A 23,985-nucleotide genomic window follows, 5' to 3' on the forward strand; every position below is an offset into this window, starting at 1 on the left:
GTAATTGTGAAAGAGGTAGAAAAAGTAAGAAAATACATCTTGTCGAGGGCTCTGTATTTTGTGTCAGATTGATTTTCTGTTTCCCTTATTACCAGCAGACAACCCCAAGAGGGAGAAGTGGATCAAAACATTTTTGAAATGGTTCTGTCTCCGGTTCCCTTATTTTGTAGCTCACTTTAGAGCCAGTCCAATATTTCTCCCGGGGAGCTTGAACATACCCATCAAAATCTGCTGGGCAGCAACAGCCCACTAAAGCCACAGTGTGGTTGCTCCAATTGTATAAAACATCTTCTCCATTATGAGAACAGGCAGAAAAACAAACCACAGCATGCTTGGCATCAAAGTCATTTAGAAAACAGCAGACAGACACGGAACTATTTCAATAACCCCACAAAGATACCACAGAAAAACATTTGGTTCATTACACTATTCACATAACCCATTCAAATACAATTAATAGCACCTCACAGTTTGAGGTGAGGTTAGGGTTCCTAGTGCACTGCCTCGTTGCCTACATAGGCAGCTGACTTCTGAGGCAGTAACTTAAAGGAATAGTTCACCCAAAAACAAAAATTGTCATAATTTCCTCACCCTCATGTTGTTCTAAACCTGTTTGAATTTCTTTCTTCTGTACTCTCAGAAAAATAGGCACAAAAGTTCTCCCTTCCTCAAAGGTACTAATAGGTACCTTTAAGGTACTAAAATGCACCCTTCTGGGTTAAACGAGGTATAAAGATGTACCTTTTGAAAAAAATAATGCCCCAATGACAGCTTCTGTACCTTTTTTGTATGTGAATATAAAATACATTTAGAAGTTAATTGTAACTAAAACGGTTTGCTTCCCAAAATATCTTCTTTTGTGTTCTGCAGAAGAAAGGTTTGGAGACTATTTTAATTTTGGGTGAAATATCCCTTTAAGTGTCATTAAAGTGATGATTTAATTACACACATTATATATATATATATATATATATATATATATATATATATATATATATATATATATATATATATATATATATATATGTGAGAGCTACACATTCCAAAAAAGTTGGGACATGTAGCCGGAAAAGTTAAATGTACATATAAGGAACAGCTGGAGGACCAATTTGCAACTTATTAAGTCAATTGGCAGAAAAAGTCAAGATGGGCAGAGGATCACCAATTCCCCCAATGCTGCGGCGAAAAATAGTGGAGCAATATCAGAAAGGAGTTTCTCAGAGAAAAATTGCAAAGAGTTTGAAGTTATCATCATCTACAGTGCATAATATCATCCAAAGATTCTGAGAATCTGGAACAATCTCTGTGCGTAAGGGTCAAGGCCGGAAAACCATACTGGATGCCTGTGATCTTCGGGCCCTTAGAAGGCACTGCATCACATACAGGAATGCTACTGTAATGGAAATCACAACATGGGCTCAGGAATACTTCCAGAAAACATCGTCTGTGAACACAATCCACCGTGACATTCGCCGTTGCCGGCTAAAACTCTATAGGTCAAAAAAGAAGCCATATCTAAACATGATCCAGAAGCGCAGGCATTTTCTCTGGGCCAAGGCTCATTTAAAATGGACTGTGGCAAAGTGGAAAACTGTTCTGTGGTCAGATGAATCAAAAATTGAAGTTCTTTTTGGAAATCTGGGACGCCATGTCATCCGGACTAAAGAGGACAAGGACAACCCAAGTTGTTATCAGCGCTCAGTTCAGAAGCCTGCATCTCTGATGGTATGGGGTTGCATGAGTGCGTGTGGAATGGGCAGCTTACACATTTGGAAAGGCACCATCAATGCTGAAAGGTATATCCAAGTTCTAGAACAACATATGCTCCCATCCAGACGTCGTCTCTTTCAGGGAAGACCTTGCATTTTCCAACATGACAATGCCTGACCACATACTGCATCAATCACAACTTCTTGGCTGCGTAGGAGGAGGATCCGGGTACTGAAATGGCCAGCCTGCAGTCCAGATCTTTCCCCCATAGAAAACATTTGGCGCATCATAAAGAGGAAGATTTGACAAATAAGACCTAAGACAGTTGAGCAACTAGAAGCCTGTATTAGACAAGAATGGGACAACATTCCTATTCCTAAACTTGAGCAACTTGTCTCCTCAGTCCCCAGACGTTTGCAGACTGTTATAAAAAGAAGAGGGGATGCCACACAGTGGCAGAAAGATGGCATTGTCCCAACTTTTTTGAGATGTGTTGATGCCATGAAATTTAAAATCAACTTATTTTTCCCTTAAAATGATACATTTTCTCAGTTTAAACATTTGATATGTCATCTATATATACACACACACACACACAGTCAAACCAAAAATTATTCAGACACTTTGACCTGACCATGTTTTGCTTAAGTGTTATCTGACATAATTAAGATTAATTTTTTCTGACAGTTTAACTCATTTTATTATCATTTTTAAACTATCGTGAATAAACTGTATTAATGAATGAAATGTTCAAGGTGTCTAAATAAATATAAAAATATTGGTTTGACTGTATTATATATATATTATATACACACACACACACAATATAAACATATTTAGATTGAAATTATATAAAAATGGTGAAAAAACAAAAGAGTTACAAATCTATTTTGATTTTTTTTTTTTTTTTTTTGGCTGTATAGGAGAGCATTTGATTTCCTTCTTAAAATGAATGCTAGGCTATTGGTAAACCTTCTGAGCATTAGAAATGCATCAGGTGGATCTATTTTTCACTCCTCTATCCCTGGAGACATTTTAGCATATCTATGACTGGATCTCCTCCAATACAAGCAACGCATACATCTGTTTAAAGGATTTGTTGTGAATAATGCTGAAGGCAGAGGGCAGTTTTTATCTAAGGCAGCCTCTGCTGCATCCTCAGGTAGGCAATTCCAGAAGCCTGCTTGTCTCTTGAGCTGACTGACCTTGAAAGACCCTTGTTGCTCTCCTGCACCGCCACACAAACAGACTGCAGATGATTTTATTGTTTGCCCTTTACTGTCTGTGAGACGGGTGCAGGGAGTCTGTGAGCCTGGCGGAGAGAGAGAACATCAGTGGCACCCGGTACGCATTCGATTCCTCTTTGACGCGTGAACAAAACACTGCAGAAATCGTATGTCTGCTATTCCTATTCCGTGAAAACAGAAAACATTGAGAGAAAATGTAAATGCAGGACTATTCTATTGGTATTATTCATTTAAAAGTATTGTGGAGTTTTCCCCGCTGAGTTTCTCCTCGGCTCACTTTGGAATGACAGTCTTTCATCTGTAGCTGCACTAGCGAGCGTGAGTCACACTTCGACTTCACAGAGGCATCTTCCAGCTCTCCCTCTCTCGTTCTCTGAGTCTCTGAGCCGAGTTTCTCCCTCTCTGACTTACTCTCTAACTGTGTTCTCTCTGTCTTGCTCCCTGAGGAAACAGGTTGAAGGATGAGCAGCTGACTACAGCATGTCAAGATCTTGAGAAAAACAGACAGTATCAAATGCACAAGTCAGAGTTTTAATAGCATTTTCGATATCAAATGTGATGATAAGCACTTGGTTGACATCGGCTGCTGTTTATTTAATACCGTACATTGTCTATATACATCTTGCCTATGGTTGTGTGTTCTGTGCACATTACTGGAAGAAATATTGGTTTTATGCATCGCTGATACTTGTCCACCCAGTTCTGATGGAATTTGCACAGTAGTTTGTCCTATTATGAATGTTCATAGGAGGTCTAAAAAGAAAGATATCCATTAGCATTCCCATTCATTTCAATAGCAGTTGCTCAGTTGGCATATGTAGCTCCGGAAAAACGCACCTGCATGCTGACATCTTTTGTCATTTGGTCTTTGCCACAGCCATATCACCCTGTAGACCAAGACTGGTTTCCCTCTAAAGGCTGGAACACACCAAGCCGACGGTCGGCCATCGGGCAGTTTTTCTTCGTCGGCCGACTAAGTTTTCTCAGTGTGTTCCGCACCGTCGGCTGAAGTTGGTCCTCGTCAGCCTTTTTTCGGCCGATTCGAAATGTTGAATCGGCGTTGGAGCTCGTCGGGCCGTCGGGCCATCTGATGATTCTGATTGGCTGCTCAGCTACTGCCGCCTGCTGTTTCGGAAAGGCATTTCATCTCACGCAGGCGCAGAACTGACGTGCTGCTTGGCCGTCGGCTGTTTAGCGTCGGTTTGGTGTGGCAGGGCAACTTTGGACACAGACGCTGCCGACTTGAGCCAACCCCACAGTCTGCTTTCGTCTCAGCTAGTTCGTCGGCGTCGGCTTGGTGTGTTCTGGCCTTAAGGCTAAGCAGGGTTGAGCCTGGTCAATACTTGGATGGGAGACCTCTTGGGAAAACTAGGTTGCTGCTAGAAGAGGTGTTAGTGAGGCCAGCAGGGGGTACTCACCCTATGGGTCCTAATGCCCCAGTATAGTGACAGGGACACTATACTGTAACAAGCACCGTCCTTCAGATGAGATGTTAAACTGAGGTCCTTACTCTCTGTAGTCATTAAAAATAAATCTAATGGCACTTCTCATGAAGAGTAGGAGTGTAGGAGTAGGAGTGTATCCTGGCCAATTTCCTTCCATTGGCCCTTATCAATCATAACCTCCAAATAATCCCCATCCACTGGTGGTGGTTGAGGAGAGACCCCTGATATGATTGTAAAGTGCTTTGGGTGTACAGTACATATAAAGCGCATATAAATGCCTTATTCATTCATTCATTCATTCAATCATTTTGAGCTAATCGCATGAGAAAATTACTTCATGAAAACACTGGCTGATAACACCACAAGAACGGACACAATCACTAACCCTTCACTAGCGACTATCCTACTTCCACTAACAAATCCATTTCCACCTCAGAGAACAAAATACAACAAGTAAAAAGTCTGATAAATAAAGTCACGAGTGAATATAAAGTCACAATTACAAGAAATAATATTGCAATTGTGAAAAATTAAAGTAGCAAATTCAAGATATATGGGATGTAATTGCAACAAAGCGACGTTTGAAATATAGCTATAAAATTTTACAATCATTAAAAGTAAAGTAATTTTTGGACTTAAAGTTGGTGACATATAAAGTCACCAACATACATAAATATTTTTTTTAATAAAAAAAAATGGAAAAGGTCTTCTATAGAGACATGAAAGACAGCATGCAACAAAAAAGTTATATAAAAAAAAAAAAAAAAAGTTCACTTCAAGCTTTTAAAATAAATCATGTGCTGCTTAAAGTGATAGTTCACCCAAAACTTTAAATTTGCTGTAAATGTACTCACCCTCAGGCCATCCAAGATGTAGGTGAAATTTGGTCCTCAGTGAAACAGTAAAGAAGATTTTTACCTTGTTGATTCATATAATGCAAGCCAATGGCTACTTTAATTACAGGCAAAACAAAATTAATATCCGTGGCTCCTGCTGATACATTGAGGTCTTATGAAGCAAAACGATCGGTCTGTGCAAGAAACTATGGAAGCTTGTTTCCGCCATGGAATAAAACAATTTAAAAGATAATTGTGACTTTTTATCTCACAATTCTATAAACAATTGCGAGTTTATATCTCCGAATTGCGGGATATAAAGTCGCAATTACCTTTTTCATTTTTTATTCAGTGGCCGAAACAAGCTTCCATAAGAAACTGAACATTATTTACAACATTATTATCTGTAATCCACTGCCTCGGCAAATGGTCCTGACCGCATTCATGGCAGTCTGGAGTGCAAGCTTTCTAATGATGTTTGTATGGGAGCTCAAACGTTGATAATCTGTGAAAAGTCAAACTTTCTGATTGAGATCACGCATATATAGGTTGCTACATCCAGGATAAGCACAAGTAAGTATGATTTTGATGAATAATACAACACAACACACACGTCTTCATAATGTTCAGTTTCTTGCATAGACCAATTGTTTCACTTCATAAGACAACAATTGCCTATAATGTTTTTTTGACCCTCAAAGTAACGGTCGCCACTGTCTTGCATTATACAAAATCACCAAGGACCATGGTTTCAGCTAAAAATCTTCTTTACTGTTCAACTGAAGGAAAAAGAAAAAAAAATTCACCTACATCTTGGATGGCCTGAGGGTGAGTAAATTAACAGCAAATTTTCATTTTTGGGTGGACTATCCCTTTAAGCATCAACAGTACAATAATGATATATTTGCATTGTATAGGTTGCATGCAAGAAAATTTTAAATTACACAACTATTTTTGAATGGCCGTCAATAAGGAATGATGTTTTGGATGCAGAATGGTGTAATTATTATGGCATCTACAGCAATACAGACAAACTTTAAACAATTAAAAAGAGAGAAGTCTGAAATGATATAAAATTCAAAACACTGTATCAATGAGAAGATGAAAATGTAAACACAAAAAACTAGAAGTATTTCACGTTTTAGTGTTTAGGCCTACAAGTCAAAAGTAGGCTATTTATTATTCATCATATTTTTTTCCAGCATTGAGCTGAAGATCACAAATCTTAGGCACGGTAATGTTTTGATATCAGAAATTATTATTTATAAAGCCTCTTGCCTCTTGCCTCTCCCTTATTGAAATAAATCATATTCAAATGTGCTTGGAAACAAGATGGGATTTAATTAAGTTATGCAAGCTAGCTGAGAAAGCACAAACACTCCAGGATTTAATGGAGTGAATGTTGAATACTTAGCATTTTTATTTTCTTCCCCTCAACCCCCCTTGCTGCAAAGTTGCATTCAACTCATTTCATTTGAAGGAATGTTTTTGCCATGATGGGGCTTTTCGATAAGCTCCCTTTTATTGCGCTTTCTGTCTGAGAATGACTAGTGCGCTTTTCTCCCACCTGCTCGCCTGTCACGGTGTCAGCTTGAGTCAGAACGCTGTGAAATCCCAGCGCACCGCCACGCAACCGTGTGGAAACACCACAGATGAGAGCACCAACAATGGAGGAAGGAAAGACGCAGGCAATCGGATGAAGATGTCAGTTACAGTCAATAAAGGGAGAAGTCTTGATGTGTCATCTTGTGCATTCTGAAAGAGAAAGAGAGACAGAGAAGTGATTGCATTGATGATGGGGAAAAGGGGCTTTTATGAGTCATTATACTATTATGGGCTCAGAGATCCCCCGTTAATAGCTAAAAAAAAAAAAAAAAAAACACTAAAATATCAAGTTGACACTTCATGACTTTTCATATCCTCATATTGATATTTTTATGACAAGGCAAAGCTGTAAAAATGTCATGTGGTGCAACTTCCCAATAATTTAATGAATTTATGAAACGCAACGTCAGTTACGTTTTTTTCGTAAGTTGAATATGGATGTCGGTCTGGCCAGAAGCTAAATATTTTACTTTATAACTTGTTCAATATTAGGGCTGGGCGATATATCGCATGCGATTGTCACGCGCATTTCGTCAGTAAAGCCGGTTCCCTGATTGCCGCTGAATCGCCATCACCAGCATTCAAATGGAGCGGCATTTAATAGACAGAGCCGTAGTTCACTGACAAGCTACGCAATATTGCGTTCATTATCGAAGGCAATTAATCTGCGATAATGAACGCGATATGTCTATTAAATGGCGCTCCATTTGAAAGCAGGTGATGGCGATTTCGCAGTAATCGGGGAACCGGCTTTACTGACGAAATGCGCGTGACAATCGCATGCGAAATATCACCCAGCCCTATTCAATATGGATATTTTTCATACACAAACACGTCGCTTCACTTCAGAAGGCCTTTATTTATGCCCCAGAGCCATGTGGAGTACGTTAATGATGGATGGATGCACTATCTTGGGCTTCAAACTCACCGGTCCCATTCACTGACATTATAAAGCCTGGATGCGTCATGATAAGAGGCTATAACTCCGATTGTGTTCATCAGAAAGAAGAAAGTCATATAGGATAGCTTGAGGGTGAGTACATTTTGGGGTAATTTTCATTTTAAAGTCAACTAATCCTTTAATAATGATATTTGTTATAATACAATTAAATATATTTGAAGAAAACAAAAACAGAAAAGTACTGGTCACATTTCAATATCAAGAGTTTTGGATCATAAGGTCAGATATGTATCAGCACTCATAAGAAAGGCCTTCAGAGATGTTGGGCTCACAGTACAGACTAAGTATTTAGGTCTGGCTGTGGTTTGTTATTTTCTAGGTACTTTGGAGCTGAGTAAAGGGATCAGGAGGTGAGGAGTCGAACCAAGGCCAGGCTGACTGATAGGAGCTGGGTGAAGGGGTCAGTATGTGGAGCCTGTATCACCCCCTGACAGCCTGATTTCCTCTACCATTATCACAGCCATCTTTTAACACACCACCACAGCTGTGTGTAATAAAAAGAGTGAGAAGCAGAGAAAGAAAGCGCTTTTCCCTCCTCCTACATGCCTTTCTCTCTTAACAAAACAAATAAGCGTAGTTAGATGGGAAATTATGAGATGATAGAATCAGGTGAGCATCACCCATCCCCAACAGGACCAATTGTGAGAAGTTATGAAAGTCAAGAAAGTTGTGAAAATGGCCTCTGAAGCAGAGTGCAACTACCATTTAGACAAAATGCATCTTTTCAACAATTAGCTGGAAAGATATTCAAGTGCTCCCCTATGTAACTCATTTAAATCCTTATAGGTTTCAATAAAATGGAATTATTCTATTAAATTCGGTTCAAATACACTCTTCCTTCAGTCATTTGCTTTCCATTTCATTCAGGCTTTTCATTACCGAAAGGAGAAAAAAAAAAAAAAATCAATTAAATCGAACACCTGAACTAACAATACTGCCAAGCCAATTTGCAGTTGCAGGAAACTGCCTATGCAAGAATTAGTAATGTTAATGAGGAGATTGATTTGATATTTTTGGCAATCTGAGAGCACAAAGGCAGGCCCGTCCTCTCGTTCCCACTCCTTTTGTTGACTAGTAAATTAAAGAGCTTGGACGTGATCAAAGAAGAAAAATCAAATTTCCTCTTTCATTAAGCCCGACCAATACGCCTCGACTCTGTAGCGCGGGCAAACCTGCCATTGTCCTGCTAATCACCAGCACAGTCCGGGAGGATTCAAACTTGTGTTCCTTTGAAAAGACTTTTGTATTTCACCAACTTGTAGCAGTTGAAGGTCTTGAATAGCTATTCATTATGGAATTTCATATAACACAAGCCAAATTAAATGAAACTCAGGTAATTATGATTGGACGGGGAGTGTGCAGTCATCATAATGACCCTTGGGTGATAAGTCTAGATGTTGTCTGCGGAGGTAATGCAGATTATATTCCATATTAATACAGTATTCACTGATTGGGTGCTATCCCAAGCATCCTCACACCAGAAATAATGAACACAGCAGAGTTATCTTACAGACTCACATTTCTGGATTCACTGACCCTGGCCAATCCCAGAGTGGAGTATATTCATCATATCTGTGCTCGCTTAGACCTCAGCCATTCCAGAGGAGTCTGCAGAGAGACTGGAGTTCATAAATCTACTACCTCTCACTTAATGAAGCTCCCCATTCCTCTGCAAAGCAAGCTGGGCTTAACGTACTTTACGAGTCTCGGAGAGAGCTAATAACTGAGGTCAGACTGGAGGAAAAGTTTCTCTAAGAGACTAAGTCCCACATTGAACTGTGCGCAACGCTGTGACAGCTTGACAACCAGGAGTTAAAGGGATAGTTCGCCCAAAAATTAAAATCCTGTCATATTTTATTCATCCTCATGTGGTTCCAAAGCGGTAATAGGTTCTTACTAATCTTATTAGCAATTGCATATTTAAAGCATTAAACACATCAAATCATGTTGAGCCATGAGAGCCTGAGAAGTTCGATGGTATTGACCTAGCTATTGTGCAGAAGTCTTCAACCCGCTTTTGGGGATCCACTGTCCTGTAGAGTTTAGCTCCAACCCTAATCAAGCACACCTGAACCAGCTAATCAAGACTGGTCTTGCCAAGCTACCTTGAAAGAGCAAACTTGGAAGGACGTGAGGACACAGAATGCATCCCTGTGAGAATTGAGATGTGCTGCGATTCTAGGGATGTCCCGATCACGTTTTTTTGCCCTCGAGTCCGAGTCCGAGTCATTTGATTTTGAGTATCTACCGATACCGAGTCCCGATCTGATACTTCTATAATACATAAAAAAAGAATAAAGAAGAGCGAAAAAACAGATCCAGGATCCAGGAACAGTGCTTTTCAGGTTTTTCAGGTATCTAACAGTAGTTTTCACGTACAGAAAATGGATAAAGTAATCAAATATAAAATAACAGTGCATATTATCTTTACTGTATAAAATAAATAAAGATTAATCATTATTGAAGTTACAAAAACTATTCAGTCAAGAGCAGTGAGTGATTTCTTTGTTATTTGTTGTTTGATTTAACATTAAAAACAGGCAGCAGGAATAGTTTTTTCCCCTATAAGACATGCACGATCCAGTATACTGTTCCACATGCGCTGTCTTTCTCGACTAATATACGTTCACTTAAGACATAACCGACTATGTTTGCTAGGATACTCGGTAAGACGGGCATGTTGACATAATTTTTGTATGAATTTGTCCGCTGAAGCGCAAGACTTGAAAGAGAACTCAGTATTTGCGCGCTGACTGAAATAAGCGTGTGCGCGCTTCGGATGAGCGCACACAAATCTTCTCACAGTGCGCGAGTTCTCGTTCTTGTTCTTGAAGGTGTAAATCAGCAAGGCTTAAATGAGTTAGTTTAAACACAGATAGCAATGTGTGCTGTTAAGGTCTCACCTGCGCTCGCGCTATCAACGGCGATGACGGCGTAAATGACTGGACATTAGAGCATATGGCACTCGCAGTTAACAGTTTACAAAGAGTGACTGTTTTGTCCACGCTTTCTGATTATCGTTGTTGTAAAGTTTTACGCATCAATCGACTGAAACATACATTATCTGAACTCTGTCTGTCTGTTTTCCACGTTGCTATTTTAAACAAACCATATTAACCAATAGATGCGTCGTCATTCGAGATGGACCGTGGTGCAAGTGCGTACCGAACCGTAAGTGGAGAACCGTACGGTTCGATTTTTTACCGAGAACCGTTGCACCCCTAATACATAGGACTATATATCCGAGTCCTGATCGGGAGTCCGATTCCGATCGAGTCTGAAACCACGTGATCGGATCTGGACATCCCTATGCGATTCTGTTGCTTAACTGACCGTCCTAGCATATTATAAGTAGCTTCCAATGCACAATAAATACAACATCACAAACAAATGTCATAACCTATTAGGGGTTGCACCAACTAATCGACTAGTCGACTTTAATGCTCTGCCATGACGCTTTAAGCATGATGTCAACTAGTCGCTGGTCATAGCCTATCGAGGGTACAGCAGGATAAGTCCACATGTACACTCCGTATCCAACAGTTAATGCCAAATAAATGCATACTCTGAGAGCACTCCACAAAATATGTTTGATTATACCATCTGGATTCTCAATATTGCACGTTTAATTGGATTAATGCATGTTTTAAACAGCTTATTGTAGCCACATGCAAGTTAATCGTTCTAAGTTCTAAGCACTGCTACATTACACACACACACACACACACACACACACACACATGCAGAATCATTCAGTAGCGCCCCCATTCATAGAAATGTAACCTTCTGTGCTACTTTATCTGTATCTGATCTAGAACGAGCAGAAATATATGAGAAATAGAACGACCCAAAGACAAAATCACTGATAAAAATAAGCTGTTATGTAGGAGCAAAATTTGTGAGCAGCGTTCGAGTCTCAGCTCAATGTTTAGACTTAGGGCTTGTTCACAAGGAATGAATTTTTGCTTTAAAAAACGCAAGATGCGGGCAGTGGAATAGGGGGGAAACACAAGGTCTCAAGATGCGTTTCTTTTAAAAAGTTGAACTGATTTGAACTAATGCTGTGTCATGCGCGAGACTCTGCAAGATGCAAGACATGAGCGCAATTGTCATACATATCTGTACGCATCGAATGCATCCTCGATATCAAGAACACATCAAGGTAGTTGCATGCGTCCTCTGTACTTGCGTTCTTGCGTATTGCAATTGAACTTCGATGGTTGATGAAGACGTAGTACGTAGAACACAAGGACGCAAGATCACTTAAGAACCCCTAAAATCACAAGCTGAAGCAGGTTCGATATAAACACTGCAGGGCAGTGGGTCTTCAGGAGCAGGGTTGAAGACCTCTTTCCTAGTGCAAACCTAGCACATTGTATCTATGCATGTTGAATTCAATTGTATGGGAAAAAGCAGCTCAGACATTCAGCTAAGGGGCTGTTTACAAGACACTGTTTTGGGAACCTGAAAACGCAAACATGTGAAATGGCTTTCAAAGTGCATGTTTTTGAAAACGATACTGTTATCATCTCCGTGTAAACTACAAAAATGCAAATTTGTGAAAACGGTGACGTCATGTGTATGCGTATTACATGTTCAAACACAGAATGTTCCCCTAACGTTAGTAATTGGTTCCCCTTTGGTAATTTGTTATGGTAACACTTTACAATAAGGTTCATTAGTTAACATTAGTTAACATCATTAGTAACATGAACTATTTTTTGCAACCATAAAATAACTTATACAGAATGTTCCCTAATGGTTATTATTTTTATAACCATATAAGTATGTGAGAGTACTTGACAACCAAAACAACAATGGCGTACTAGATTTACTGCATCACTACTACAACCAGAGGAGACGCATTATTTACCCCAAATTCTAACGTCGCCAATTCAATTTAACTCTGACTATAATTCTGTCAACTACTGGCCTGGCATGCCTGATACAGCCTTTTTAGTAATTTTCACAGATACGTGTGAACCGATCGTTCTGACAACGTTGTCGCCTGTACGTAAAACTTTTCATAAACGCAATGGAAAATCTTTTCCATTTTTAAGTACATTGTCATGTAAACTTACCCTAAAATCTGTTTTTGTGTTCCACATTAAAAAGAAAACAACAGAAGTTTCATTTTTGGATGAGTTATCCCTTTCCATTTTTCATTCTTCAAATACCTTATTATTTCACAACCTGACTTTATTTAATTTTATTGAACTTATTTAATGTAATTGCGACTTCATTTCTCATAATTATGGCTTCATCATCCAGTTGTGACATCTGATAATGTGGCTTTAAATTTCGCAATTGCGACTCATAATTTTGACTTTATATCTTGCATAAAAGACTTTATGTCACAATGTGACTTATTTTGGTAGCATTTTACAATAAGGATCAGATATAATTAGGTATCATGAAATAAGAAACAACAAACACACTAAGGTTATGTTAATTCATAAATATAGTATTGTTCACTGTAAATTCAAGTTTGATCATAATACTTTAATGCTAAAATGTTAAAAATGTAGTTAACATTAACCTAAATTGATAAATGGCTGTTTGTTTGTTTGTTCCATGATAACTAATGTTAACAAAGTGAACATTATTGTGTAAAGTATTACCCTTATTTTTTTTTTTTTAACTTTATTTCACAATGACCTTTTTTTATTCATTTTTTTTTTTTACTCTTGAGGTGGAAACAGGCTTCCAGTAAATCTTTCAAATACTGGAAAAGTCTCAGTGGTCCTCGTCTGAATGGCGCTTTTTAGTTCAACAGCGTTCCACTATGTTGCTTTGTGTAAAGTTTTATAATGCTTTGAATTGAACTGAATCAGTCTGATAGTACAGAGACACCCCTCAGTGTAAAGTGTTTTCTTGATCTCTCTCCAGCTCTTCATCACAAACCAAGTACCTGCTGTCAACATATTGCATTTTCCCAAGCTTCCACCTTTCGGTGGCCGGTGGGCCGTCACGTCATTGAGCTCCACCGCAGCCGAGAAAGTCATATCTGTCGAATTCAGTGCGAGAGAACGGCTGAAGCGAGGAGGAGAGGAGAGGGAGCGGGAAGAATCTGTGTTTGCCATCAACAACTCAAGAGAGCAGAGCGCCGGCAAGATTGATGATCCCTTCCCTGAAAGTAACAAAAGATCTACCGCCCGTGAGAGCCTGCTTATGGGGCCTGATAGACTTGTCATTCTCTTAATAAACGCCACAGATATGTCAGCAGCAGCAGCAGTGCAGCCTGAGGTGGACCCACCCAGACACAGAAGAAGCTCCATCAACCCCAAACCCTTAAAATAAGCTCAGAGCGGCCAAGCACAGAGAGAGACAGGGCCGGCAAAGTTGATCTTTTTAAGGATCAAGATTGATCCTTGAAGCATGTTTTTGTTGACCTGGATTATTAAATTGGCTGAATTTGTTTAATTAAAAAAAATATATATATGAATTGATGAATTAATATTCAAAGTCCCACATTGTACTGGAACACTGTGACAGCTTGACAAAAAGAAGTTTAAGGGATATCTAACCCAAAAAATGTCTTATTTTACTCACCCTCATCTGGTTCCAAACTGGTATTAGGTTCTTATTTAATCTGATTAGCAATTGCGTAATAAAAGCATTCAACATGTTAAATGACGATCAGCCATGAGAGCCAAAGGATGTGGAATACTATTTCAGTCTTACTACTTCACGTTTAATTCAATTTGTTACTTGCTATTTCTTTTAATTATTTGTGAAACTCACTAGCAATTTCTGAGTAAAAATTGTTTCTACACCATTTTTTTCAGTGCACTGAAAGTAATTACAAAAAAATATCAAATGCATTGAATCAAATGTGAAATTTTGAAATAGTATTTCTTGTGAAACACTGCAATAATCTTTATTTACTGCTTCGAAAAAATATTTTTTTTAGTGTACAAACAATAGTAGAGAAACTGGGATTATTAGGGGATTATTTTTATTTTTTTTATTTTTTAATAATATTTATTGGATGTATTTGATGAAGACCACTGATGAAGCCCTTTTATGAATCTCATGTAGATTATATATTTCTAGTAGTTTAAAGAGGAGGTTGGGAAATGTACATGCCATATGCCCAGATGTCAAAAGCAATTGTTGTTGTACCCATTGGCTTGAGACTGACAGCTCAGGCCTCAGTCTCTTTACATAACTGTCCAATCAGATTAATCCTGCAGGGAGGAAGCCTAAATTATGCAGAGACACTAGGAAATGACGAATACGTTAGCATATCATTTTTTGTTTGCCGGTGGGTTAACTCCAGATAATAAAGAGCCAACAGACTAATGGCAGATATTCTGCAACAACAACCAAAAAGCGCCCTATGTGATATTATAGTTTGTTTTAAATAAATGTTACAAAAAAAAAATGTAATTATGCATGTGCACCCAAATACAGAGGTCATGTTAACCGAAAAAAAAATTTCACTGACTGAATTTTTTTTAGCAGTGACGGAAAAATTGGAAGGCCCTCCGTCATTTTGACAGATTACACTGATGCTGCACCTGAAATCGAATACCTCCCTGCTAGTATGCAAAAAGCAGTACGTCAACAGAGTAGGATGTCCAATTGCATATATTCAAAGTCTGGCAGCAGAGCGCAGATTCAGCCTAAAATTTGAACTGCCACGATCATTTATTATAGCTTGTCAAATTTGCCCCTATTTGGGTGTGAGCAAAACCACATGCACATGAGCAAAACAAAAACAAATGCAAATGAGCTGCTGCTCCCGGTCCACTTTCCTAAAAATCCTTTTAACAGTTCGTGCTTCGGTTGCTCAACAACAACAAAGCTGGAGAATCTTGCGCACCCAAAAATGGCGGTTGTCAGTAACGATGTTCAGCTTTACACTGTTCAAACCGGAGTCAGACATGGAGAGACTCAGGAAGAAGTTACAAGTTTTAGAAAGCAACTGGACGTTTCTGAATGGTTAGTGGATAAATTTATGAAGTTGCTGTGGAGTTGAATATGCATTTTATGCCTGAGGCAAATTCATGTCACTTTTGGTGTGAAAAGGCTTTTACATTTGCTAGAACAAAAAATAATAAAAAAAAAAAAACAGCCCAAATGAGAAAAAGTAACACAAAAGTAACGTAACACATTACTTTCCATTAAAAGTAACTAAGGGTGCGTTCACACTTGTAGTTCGGTTCGTTTGGTTCAGTTGGTCCGGACCAAAGAAGAAAAAAAAAACATTTAGTCCTGGTCCGATTAGTGTTCAGATTTGCAATTTTATCACCGAACCAAAAGATACCGAACCTTAAGGCACAGGGATACATTCACAATGTGAATGGTCGGATTTTATGACGTATTGCCTATTTTGAGACGGAACTTAACGAACATCCGAAACAATGCTGTTTTCTGAGGTAAATGCGCTCGTTGTGTGTGCGTAGCCTGCATGTGATGGTATTTTTGCCAGCTGGGAACTTGTTAAGAGCTTATAAAATGTGTAAAGTAGTCAAAACACCGGCGGGAATCCATTTGCACACACAAACGATCTGCTGCGTGGAGACGCGCGTCTGATGCCTGTGATGGGCAAACTCGCGACTATGACAAGAAAAACCGACATGCGTGAGGATTCTGTCCTTTTTAGGTTCTCGTCTTCCTGTTTGTGGTTCGGTTACATGTCTTTGGTCCGTGTTGCGTTCATATATCATTCGAACCGCACCAGAGTTCGTTTGGAAGCGGACCGAGACCCATCTTTTCAGCGGTCTCGGTCCGCTTGTTTGGTGCGCACCAGGGTTCGGATGGCAGCGTTCACACATGTTCAAATGAACCGCACTAACCGAGCAATCGCACCAGGGTTCGTTTTAATCGAACCAAACATGACAAGTGTGAACGCACCCTAAGTAACATAATTAGTGACTTTTTAGGGAGTAACGCAATATTATGCTTTACTTTTAAAAGTAACTTTTCCCAACACTGAAGATTGCGTGGCATATTGTTTAAAAGCTGTTTTGTTGACGTTTTTACGTGGTTGAAACACTGATTGAGCAAATATATTTATATTTATATGTTCGGATAACATCTTTCTTTGGGATTCCAAAGAAATTAATACGAAAATATTGGAAAATATTTTCTCCCTTCTACCACGCGCTCTCTGTTCTCTGTGGTGTCTCCTCCTAGCAGCAACAATTGCAGTCATGTCGCAAAATGGGTTAAAGGTGCAATATGTAAGTATCCCAAATGTTTCCAACTATTTGTAAATTGTGAGAAAATTGCAATTTTAACCAAGCCTCCGGGACATGTGAGGAGTCGCCTGTCAATTGCGTCATACCCGCGTTAACCCTCAGTCTGCCTCGGGCTGCGTCCGAAAACCTAGGTAGCTGTCTTGCTGCCTCGCTGCCTTATAAGAGAATGACTTGTACGGCAGCATTTGTGAATGAAGGCTCCTCACAAACTGATTTCAGACAGACTTCTGAGGCAGCGTAACAGTTTAATGATCTACAGCAATATAGCGCGAGCTTTGGTGAGAACTAAACAATTAATTACTACAGTAGTAATTTCTCAATAGAAATTATATCAAAATTGAAATATGTTGGTCAAAATCGTACATTTATGCACAAACTGAGCAGCAAACGCAACTTTCGGACGCCATCTTTATTTTTCTAGCTCAACTGTCACAGAATGGAAAGCACAGGATTATGGGATATCAAAGGCAGCTAAGGATACATCCATGCTTCCTTCAAAAATCGATCTGAGGAAGGCATCTCATGAGACAGGAAGTGAAGCTAACATTGGATTCAGACGTGCCTTGATGCCTTCCTACCTTGAAATGTGTCCTCAGAAGGCAGCATTTTCTAGTTTTCGGACGCAGCCTCGGTTTCCAGTTTTATTTTGTAGAAACCATGGAAACACCAAAGACGCTTTATTTATTACACGTTTTAATAGGCAAGGGAACAACTGTTTTGATATATTTATAGACAGAAAACTAATTGTTATATGGCTCAGCACGTTTAGTTTTATTGTTTAAATCTAATTATGGCTTTACCATGCCTCAGAGAAAAATGCTAACATTAGTAAATCGCGTTGTGTGATTCATTTAAATACTCTCCACCCATAAATTTTGTGTCTGAAAGGGAAACTACTATAAATGCATATACAATAAGATCAGCCGCAAAAAAAAAAACCTCAGTCCACGCCATTTCAGTGCTAATTTTGCACTGCGTGTCTGTACTGCTCAAAACAGTATTTATTTTTTATTTTTTTTGGAATTTTAATAAAATGGACAGAATTTAAAATTCTGAGACTTTGTTTCATATCAAACATAAAGCACAAAGCTTATTGCGATTTATTGGATGGGAGGCGAGCAACAATGTTCTGTTCATTCATCAACTGAAAACAGCATAGACCAAAAGATTCTTGGGATTTAAGAATCAATATGGTTTCAAATTCATCTGCTTCCTGTGGTGTTGAACATAGAAAGTGTTGCACAGTATCTGTTCTCTTCATAAATAAATAAATGCAAAATCTAGCCTATATACTCATCCTGTAAGTTCATGATTAAAAATGAGAACAAAAAACAAAAGCTATTACGTCTTAATATCATTAAAATATGAAAATTAAAAAACATAATTTTTACGACTCAAAAGCAAAAGTCTAACGTGACCTCTACCCAAACAACACCATCCTATAAAAGCTGAACCTGCTAAAATGTCTAAAAAGTTTTTTTAAGTAACCAAATGTTGGAGAGGAATACAAGAAAGAGTCTCTGAATTTGAGGAGCAGTGTGGGGAATATTGTTTTGATAGCCAGAGTGAATCTAAATTGTCTTGAACAGTAAACACACATGCAACCCGACACACACGCACACATATATAGACAGATATATAGGCCTAGACGCTCACAATAGAAATGAAAGACAAAAAAACAGGAGGAAAATCATCATCTCTAGCATTGCCATTTTATAGAGTCTGCTGCCATTTACAATATTTTGTTATTTTTCACCGCAAGAGCCGCTGTCTCTGTCACAATTCAATCTAGGCCTCTCTCCCCACACACTGTATAATGCCTAGTTAAAGGCAGCAGTGTGTGAAATGGTATTTTAAAATAAATGAAAGTGACTAGGAAACAGAGGGCTTGGGAGATATTACTGTGTCAACGCTGACAGACAAGCCCTGGGATGGGCTGTGAAGTTATCAGGCCAAGGGAGAAGGCGCTGGATTAAATAAAACTCCAGTTTCACTGCTGCTGTGTCACCATCACGCAGTCTGCCACACTAACGTTGCTTCGATACAGGGCCATTTTTCTGCAGCCCATCAAGATAATATGCTCGGAGACATAATGAGATGGCTAATGTTTCAGCCGCTCTTTCAATGCATCTCCTGAAATTTCCATATGAAATGGGGCCTTGGCTCAGATAATACAGCTAATACAGGAAGTGAATTCGGGTTGATGTACAATGGCACAGTTATTCCCAACCAGGGAACATGTACCTCAGGAGGTACTTGAAAAGACTGTGATTTTGCATTGTAAAACCTATAAAACAAAGAAATATATATATGTATATTATACACTAACATTTAAAATTTGGGGGTCAGAAAGATTTTGGAAAGAAGACTCTTATGCTCACTAAGGCTGCATTTATTTGAACAAAAATAAAGTAAAAACAGTAATATTGTAAAATAAATATTATTACAATTTTCTATTTATCTATACATCCAGTCTTCAGTGTTATATGTCCTTCAGAAATCATTTTAATATGCTGATTTGGCACTCAAGAAAAAAAATTAAAGGATTAGTCCACTTTTAAAAACACTTTTCCTGATAAATTTACTCACTACCATGTCATCCAAGATGTTCATGTCTTTCTTTCTTCAGTCGAAAAGAAATGAAGGTTTTTGAGGAAAACATTCCAGGATTTTTCTCCTTACAGTGGATTTCAATGGCTACCAACAGATTGAAGGTCAAAATTACAGTTTCAGTGCAGCTTCAAGGGCTTTAAACGATACCAGATGAGTAATAAGGGTCTTATCTAGCGAATCAATCGGTCATTTTCGAAAAATACAACCGTTTATGCTTTATAAACAAAATATCGCCCTGAACGTACTTTCTGCTTCCGCATTCTTCATAACGCTTACGCTGAATGTTCTACGCCTTCCCTATTCTACTTACGGAACGAACGCGGCGCCAGTTTCGTTTTTTCCCGTAACTTGAATAGGGAAGGCGTAGGACATTCAGTGTAAGCGTTATGAAGAATGCGGAAGCGGAAAGTACATTCAAGGCGATATTTTGTTTATAAAGCATAAACGGTTGTATTTTTTTTAGAAAATGACCGATCGATTCTCTAGATAAGACCCTTATTACTCATCTGGTATCGTTTAAAGCCCTTGAAGCTGCACTGAAACTGTAATTTTGACCTTCAACCTGTTGGTAGCCATTGAAATCCACTGTAAGGAGAATAATCCTGGAATGTTTTCCTCAAAAACCTTCATTTCTTTTCGACTGACGAAAGAAAGACATGAACATCTTGGATGACATGGGGGTGAGTAAATTTATCAGGAAAAGTGTATTTAAAAGTGGACTAATCATTTAAGTACTGATAGCTTAATAATAAATGTTTGCAAAAAATCTTACTGACCCCAAATTTTTAAAGAGTAGTGTACATTATATTATTAGAAAGAGATATCATAAGACTTAAGTGATCATGAAAGAAAATGAATTTTGTTTGAAAATTACTCGGCACAATTTTGAGTGTGATATTATATTTATAGAACAGTTAAATAAACAAAAAGAAACTTACATTTAAGATTAACACAATACTTTGTCTAGAACTGATACATCTCCAAACAAAAGTTTATTTTGTGTATGAATCAGCATTAAGGAATCAGTTGAGTGAATGATTCAATGACTCACTCATAAAGATGAATCAGTGTATTTGAACAAATCATGCTGCCTTCGGAGGATGCATTCCAAGGTACGAAGGCATCAAGGCACGTCTGAATCCAAAATTAGCTTAACTTCCTGTCTCCTGAGATACAGTACCTTCATCTGATCAAATTTTGAAGACAGCATAGATGTATCCTTCACTGCCTTTGATATCCCACAATCCTGTGCATCCTATTCTGTTACAATTGAGCTAAAAAGTAAAAATGGCAACTGACAGTTGCAGTTGGTGATCAGTTTGTGTGCAAATGTACATTGTTGACCAACTTTTTTCATTTGTTTTATGTTATTTCTAAGAAACTCTGAAAGCATGACTTCATTTGAGAGAAGAGCTGCAGAGATATTCAAGGAATTGTATTTCCTCATCATATTTCCTCAAATATATTAGATATAATTAAAATGTATATATACAATTATTTTTTTTTACAAATGTCATGTTTTTGATTTTTTTTTTAATCGTTAGACTATTTAAATTATATATTCAGAAACGAGTGCAGTTATATAGCCTACATAAGCTACCATTTTATTTTTTCTGTTTAACTTTTATTAGACTCCAGGTCAAAATAAAAGGAGAAAAAATGAGAGAAATCACTGCTTATTCTGAATTTTTAAAGAATGCAGTTTCTTTTTTTCCATCTGCAGAACAAAATGAATAGCCTAAAAACAATTAGGCCTAACTTGCAAGGTTAACTTATGAAATAATACAAAAGAAACATCAAAAAGATAAGAAAAAAATAAGGATGAATGATGTTTGACAGTGAACGCATCTCCACAGCATAGTCGCCAGCTCCAGTCGCAAATATTTACCGTTTAATAAAATCTTTGTGAGGACGACTGGCAACAGCTGGTTCTTAAAATCTATGACTAGAATCTTTAGACACTGCACACTACACTATTGTAAGCCCTGACTGTAAACACCAACTGAGCTCAACTGGAATAAACTCGGTCTGTTTGAGCATGATCAGTCATAACAACCAAGTTACATTCATAATCAACCAGACAGTCGTGTAGTGTGTTCCCTGCCTAAAACATTTTAAGCTTGTCCACTTTCGACCACTTCCAGAGGTAGTCGAAAACTAATTTAACCGATTGCTTTCGTAGTATAGACGCTCATGTGGTTGAATGTGTTTTAACAGCCACAAAAGACCTACTGACCTAAAGCAGAAAACATTATGTGAAGCGCATTAGCCAGAGAGTGGCAAACCAAACTTAGCCAAGTTTGGTTTGAAGAAGAAAAACGTACCAAGCACAATGTTCTCTCACCATTCCTGGTTTCTAACACACACTTACCACATTCAGCTGTGGTGAAACAAAAACATTCAGTGCAGAAACAAAAGCTGCTGCTCTTAGTATGTTTTCCCATCGTCTGACGCATTTATATGTAAGGTTATTTCGTCCATTAGATTGAAAGATCAGAAAAAGCAGAAAAAGCCCATACATTTACCTTTCACAGTTCAGCCAGTTAATATAATCTCCCCTCAAAGAAATCAAGACAGAAGTGGATTAAAACACCAGGTGTAAACGGGAATGTGTCTCCCTCGTCTACTTGTGATCCGACCAAAACGCATCTTAATACCAGGTGTAAACAGGGCCTTAGTTATCACCAAAGCTCTCTCTACGTAGTTGTAGATAATTCAAATGTTACACTGCCTCAGAAACCTATCGGAAATCAGTTTCATGAGGTACCTTTGTGTTCAAACACTGCCTGCAAAGTCATTGTCTGTTAGGGCAGCGAGGCAACAAGTCAGCTGCCTGCTTTCGGACACAGCCAAAGAGTCACTTGTCGCCACCTACTGGTGTAACGATGCACCATACAGAAAGAGTCAATGAAACATCCCAGCCCACAGACTGACAATCTGTCTGGAACGTGCCAGGAAAAGTCCCAGAGCTATTGGACTGTATATCAGCGCTCTTGAAAAGCCATTTAGCCAATGAGGACTGAAACTGTAGTAGAATGAGTTCAAAGAATCATTTCTAGTTTGTGTTGATGAATGGGGATGTGAGAGTACATAAGACAAAAAGGTTGGGAAACACTGCAATAAAGGCATAACTAAACAGAAAATCATCACTTAAAGTCCATGTAAAGCAATATGTATGTGTTCTGAGCCAAATTTGAATGATTAAAAAAAATGCCAAGTAAATGAAATAAGTTATCAAAATCTTGAAAAAATAATAAGTATTCTCTGCTCTCAAATGCTGGGGGCGTGTCTGCAGTCGGCGCTGAAACCACACCCACTCGCAAGAAAGATGCTGTCTCTCTCAACTTACTTGTCTAATGAGTCAAACATACTGATGCATATAAACAAAAGAATCACATTAGAGGGCTGCAAAATTTAGTAGAGTTATTGTGGACTACCTACTATTAATTATAACATAAATAAGCACACAAAGAAACTTACACTCATTGGTGGCCACGTACTGCCGACTGTGGAACCAGATGTCAGCGACGCGAGACGGCAGGATGAAGGCCGGGACAGGAGATAGTCGGTCTGGCACCATATCATCGGTTGTCAGCAGGACGGAAAGATGAAGGCCGGTTCAGCCCCATTCACCAACAATGGCAGACTATCAGTGAATCCCAATTGTCTCTGAAGAAAGTTTATAAAACTATTCAGTGTAAAATTGAGATGTTGGTGGTGATTGTCAGCTCTCCATCAAGATGTCTCTTTACAAAATGAATCCACCTCTTCTTCACATCATCGTTGCTGTTTTGTAAATTATCGCAACCAGGTAATATGCATTTGCGTGACGAAGGCATAGCTGGCTAGCAAAATGTGGCTGTAGTAACTAACGGTAATGACAGTAACTCATGATTGAGCGGGCGAGCCACTGATGCTAATACACTGTAGTTGTTATAGTGTTAGGGGCGTCCAGGTGCGTCATCGAGCCACCGTTTTAGCCCCGCCCAAAAAAAAATCACGGTTACTTCCTGGTTGTCGTTAAGCCAGCTCGGGCATTTCTGGTGAACTGTTAGCTGTTCATCCTGTAGTCGCTGTACATTGACACAAAACCATCAATAGTTGACTTTTTAATGTTGTATTCATATTTTAATGCAGTTATCGCATTTACCTAATTTGCTCATAAACCAGTTTTATTGATTGCAGTAAAGACAAAGCTATTGGGACCGTTTAAAAACACCGTGTCAAACACATTTTTGTCCCCAGCACTTCAAATTTATTTTTAATGTGATGACCACAAACATTATTTGTTCATCCTTCCGAGATTGTCCCCATTGTAAAACCGAACGTTTAAAAATGTAGGAAATTCAACATTTGATA

General features: G+C 38.5%; 1 long non-coding RNA gene across 3 annotated transcripts in view; it reads right to left on the reverse strand.

The window, feature by feature from the left end:
* The window catches only part of LOC125250210, a 53,309-nt gene that overhangs the window by 24,930 nt on the left and 4,394 nt on the right, over positions 1–23,985 (reverse strand). For 2 of the 3 annotated variants that reach the window (XR_007180752.1, XR_007180751.1), the window contains exon 3: positions 6,225–6,993. This is a non-coding gene — a long non-coding RNA (uncharacterized LOC125250210). Of the gene's footprint in view, positions 1–6,224; positions 6,994–23,985 lie in introns of those variants that run through there. The other variant, XR_007180750.1, reaches the window with a different exon arrangement.

This window comes from Megalobrama amblycephala, linkage group LG17 (assembly GCF_018812025.1).
Source record: "Megalobrama amblycephala isolate DHTTF-2021 linkage group LG17, ASM1881202v1, whole genome shotgun sequence".
Taxonomy (NCBI): domain Eukaryota; kingdom Metazoa; phylum Chordata; class Actinopteri; order Cypriniformes; family Xenocyprididae; genus Megalobrama; species Megalobrama amblycephala.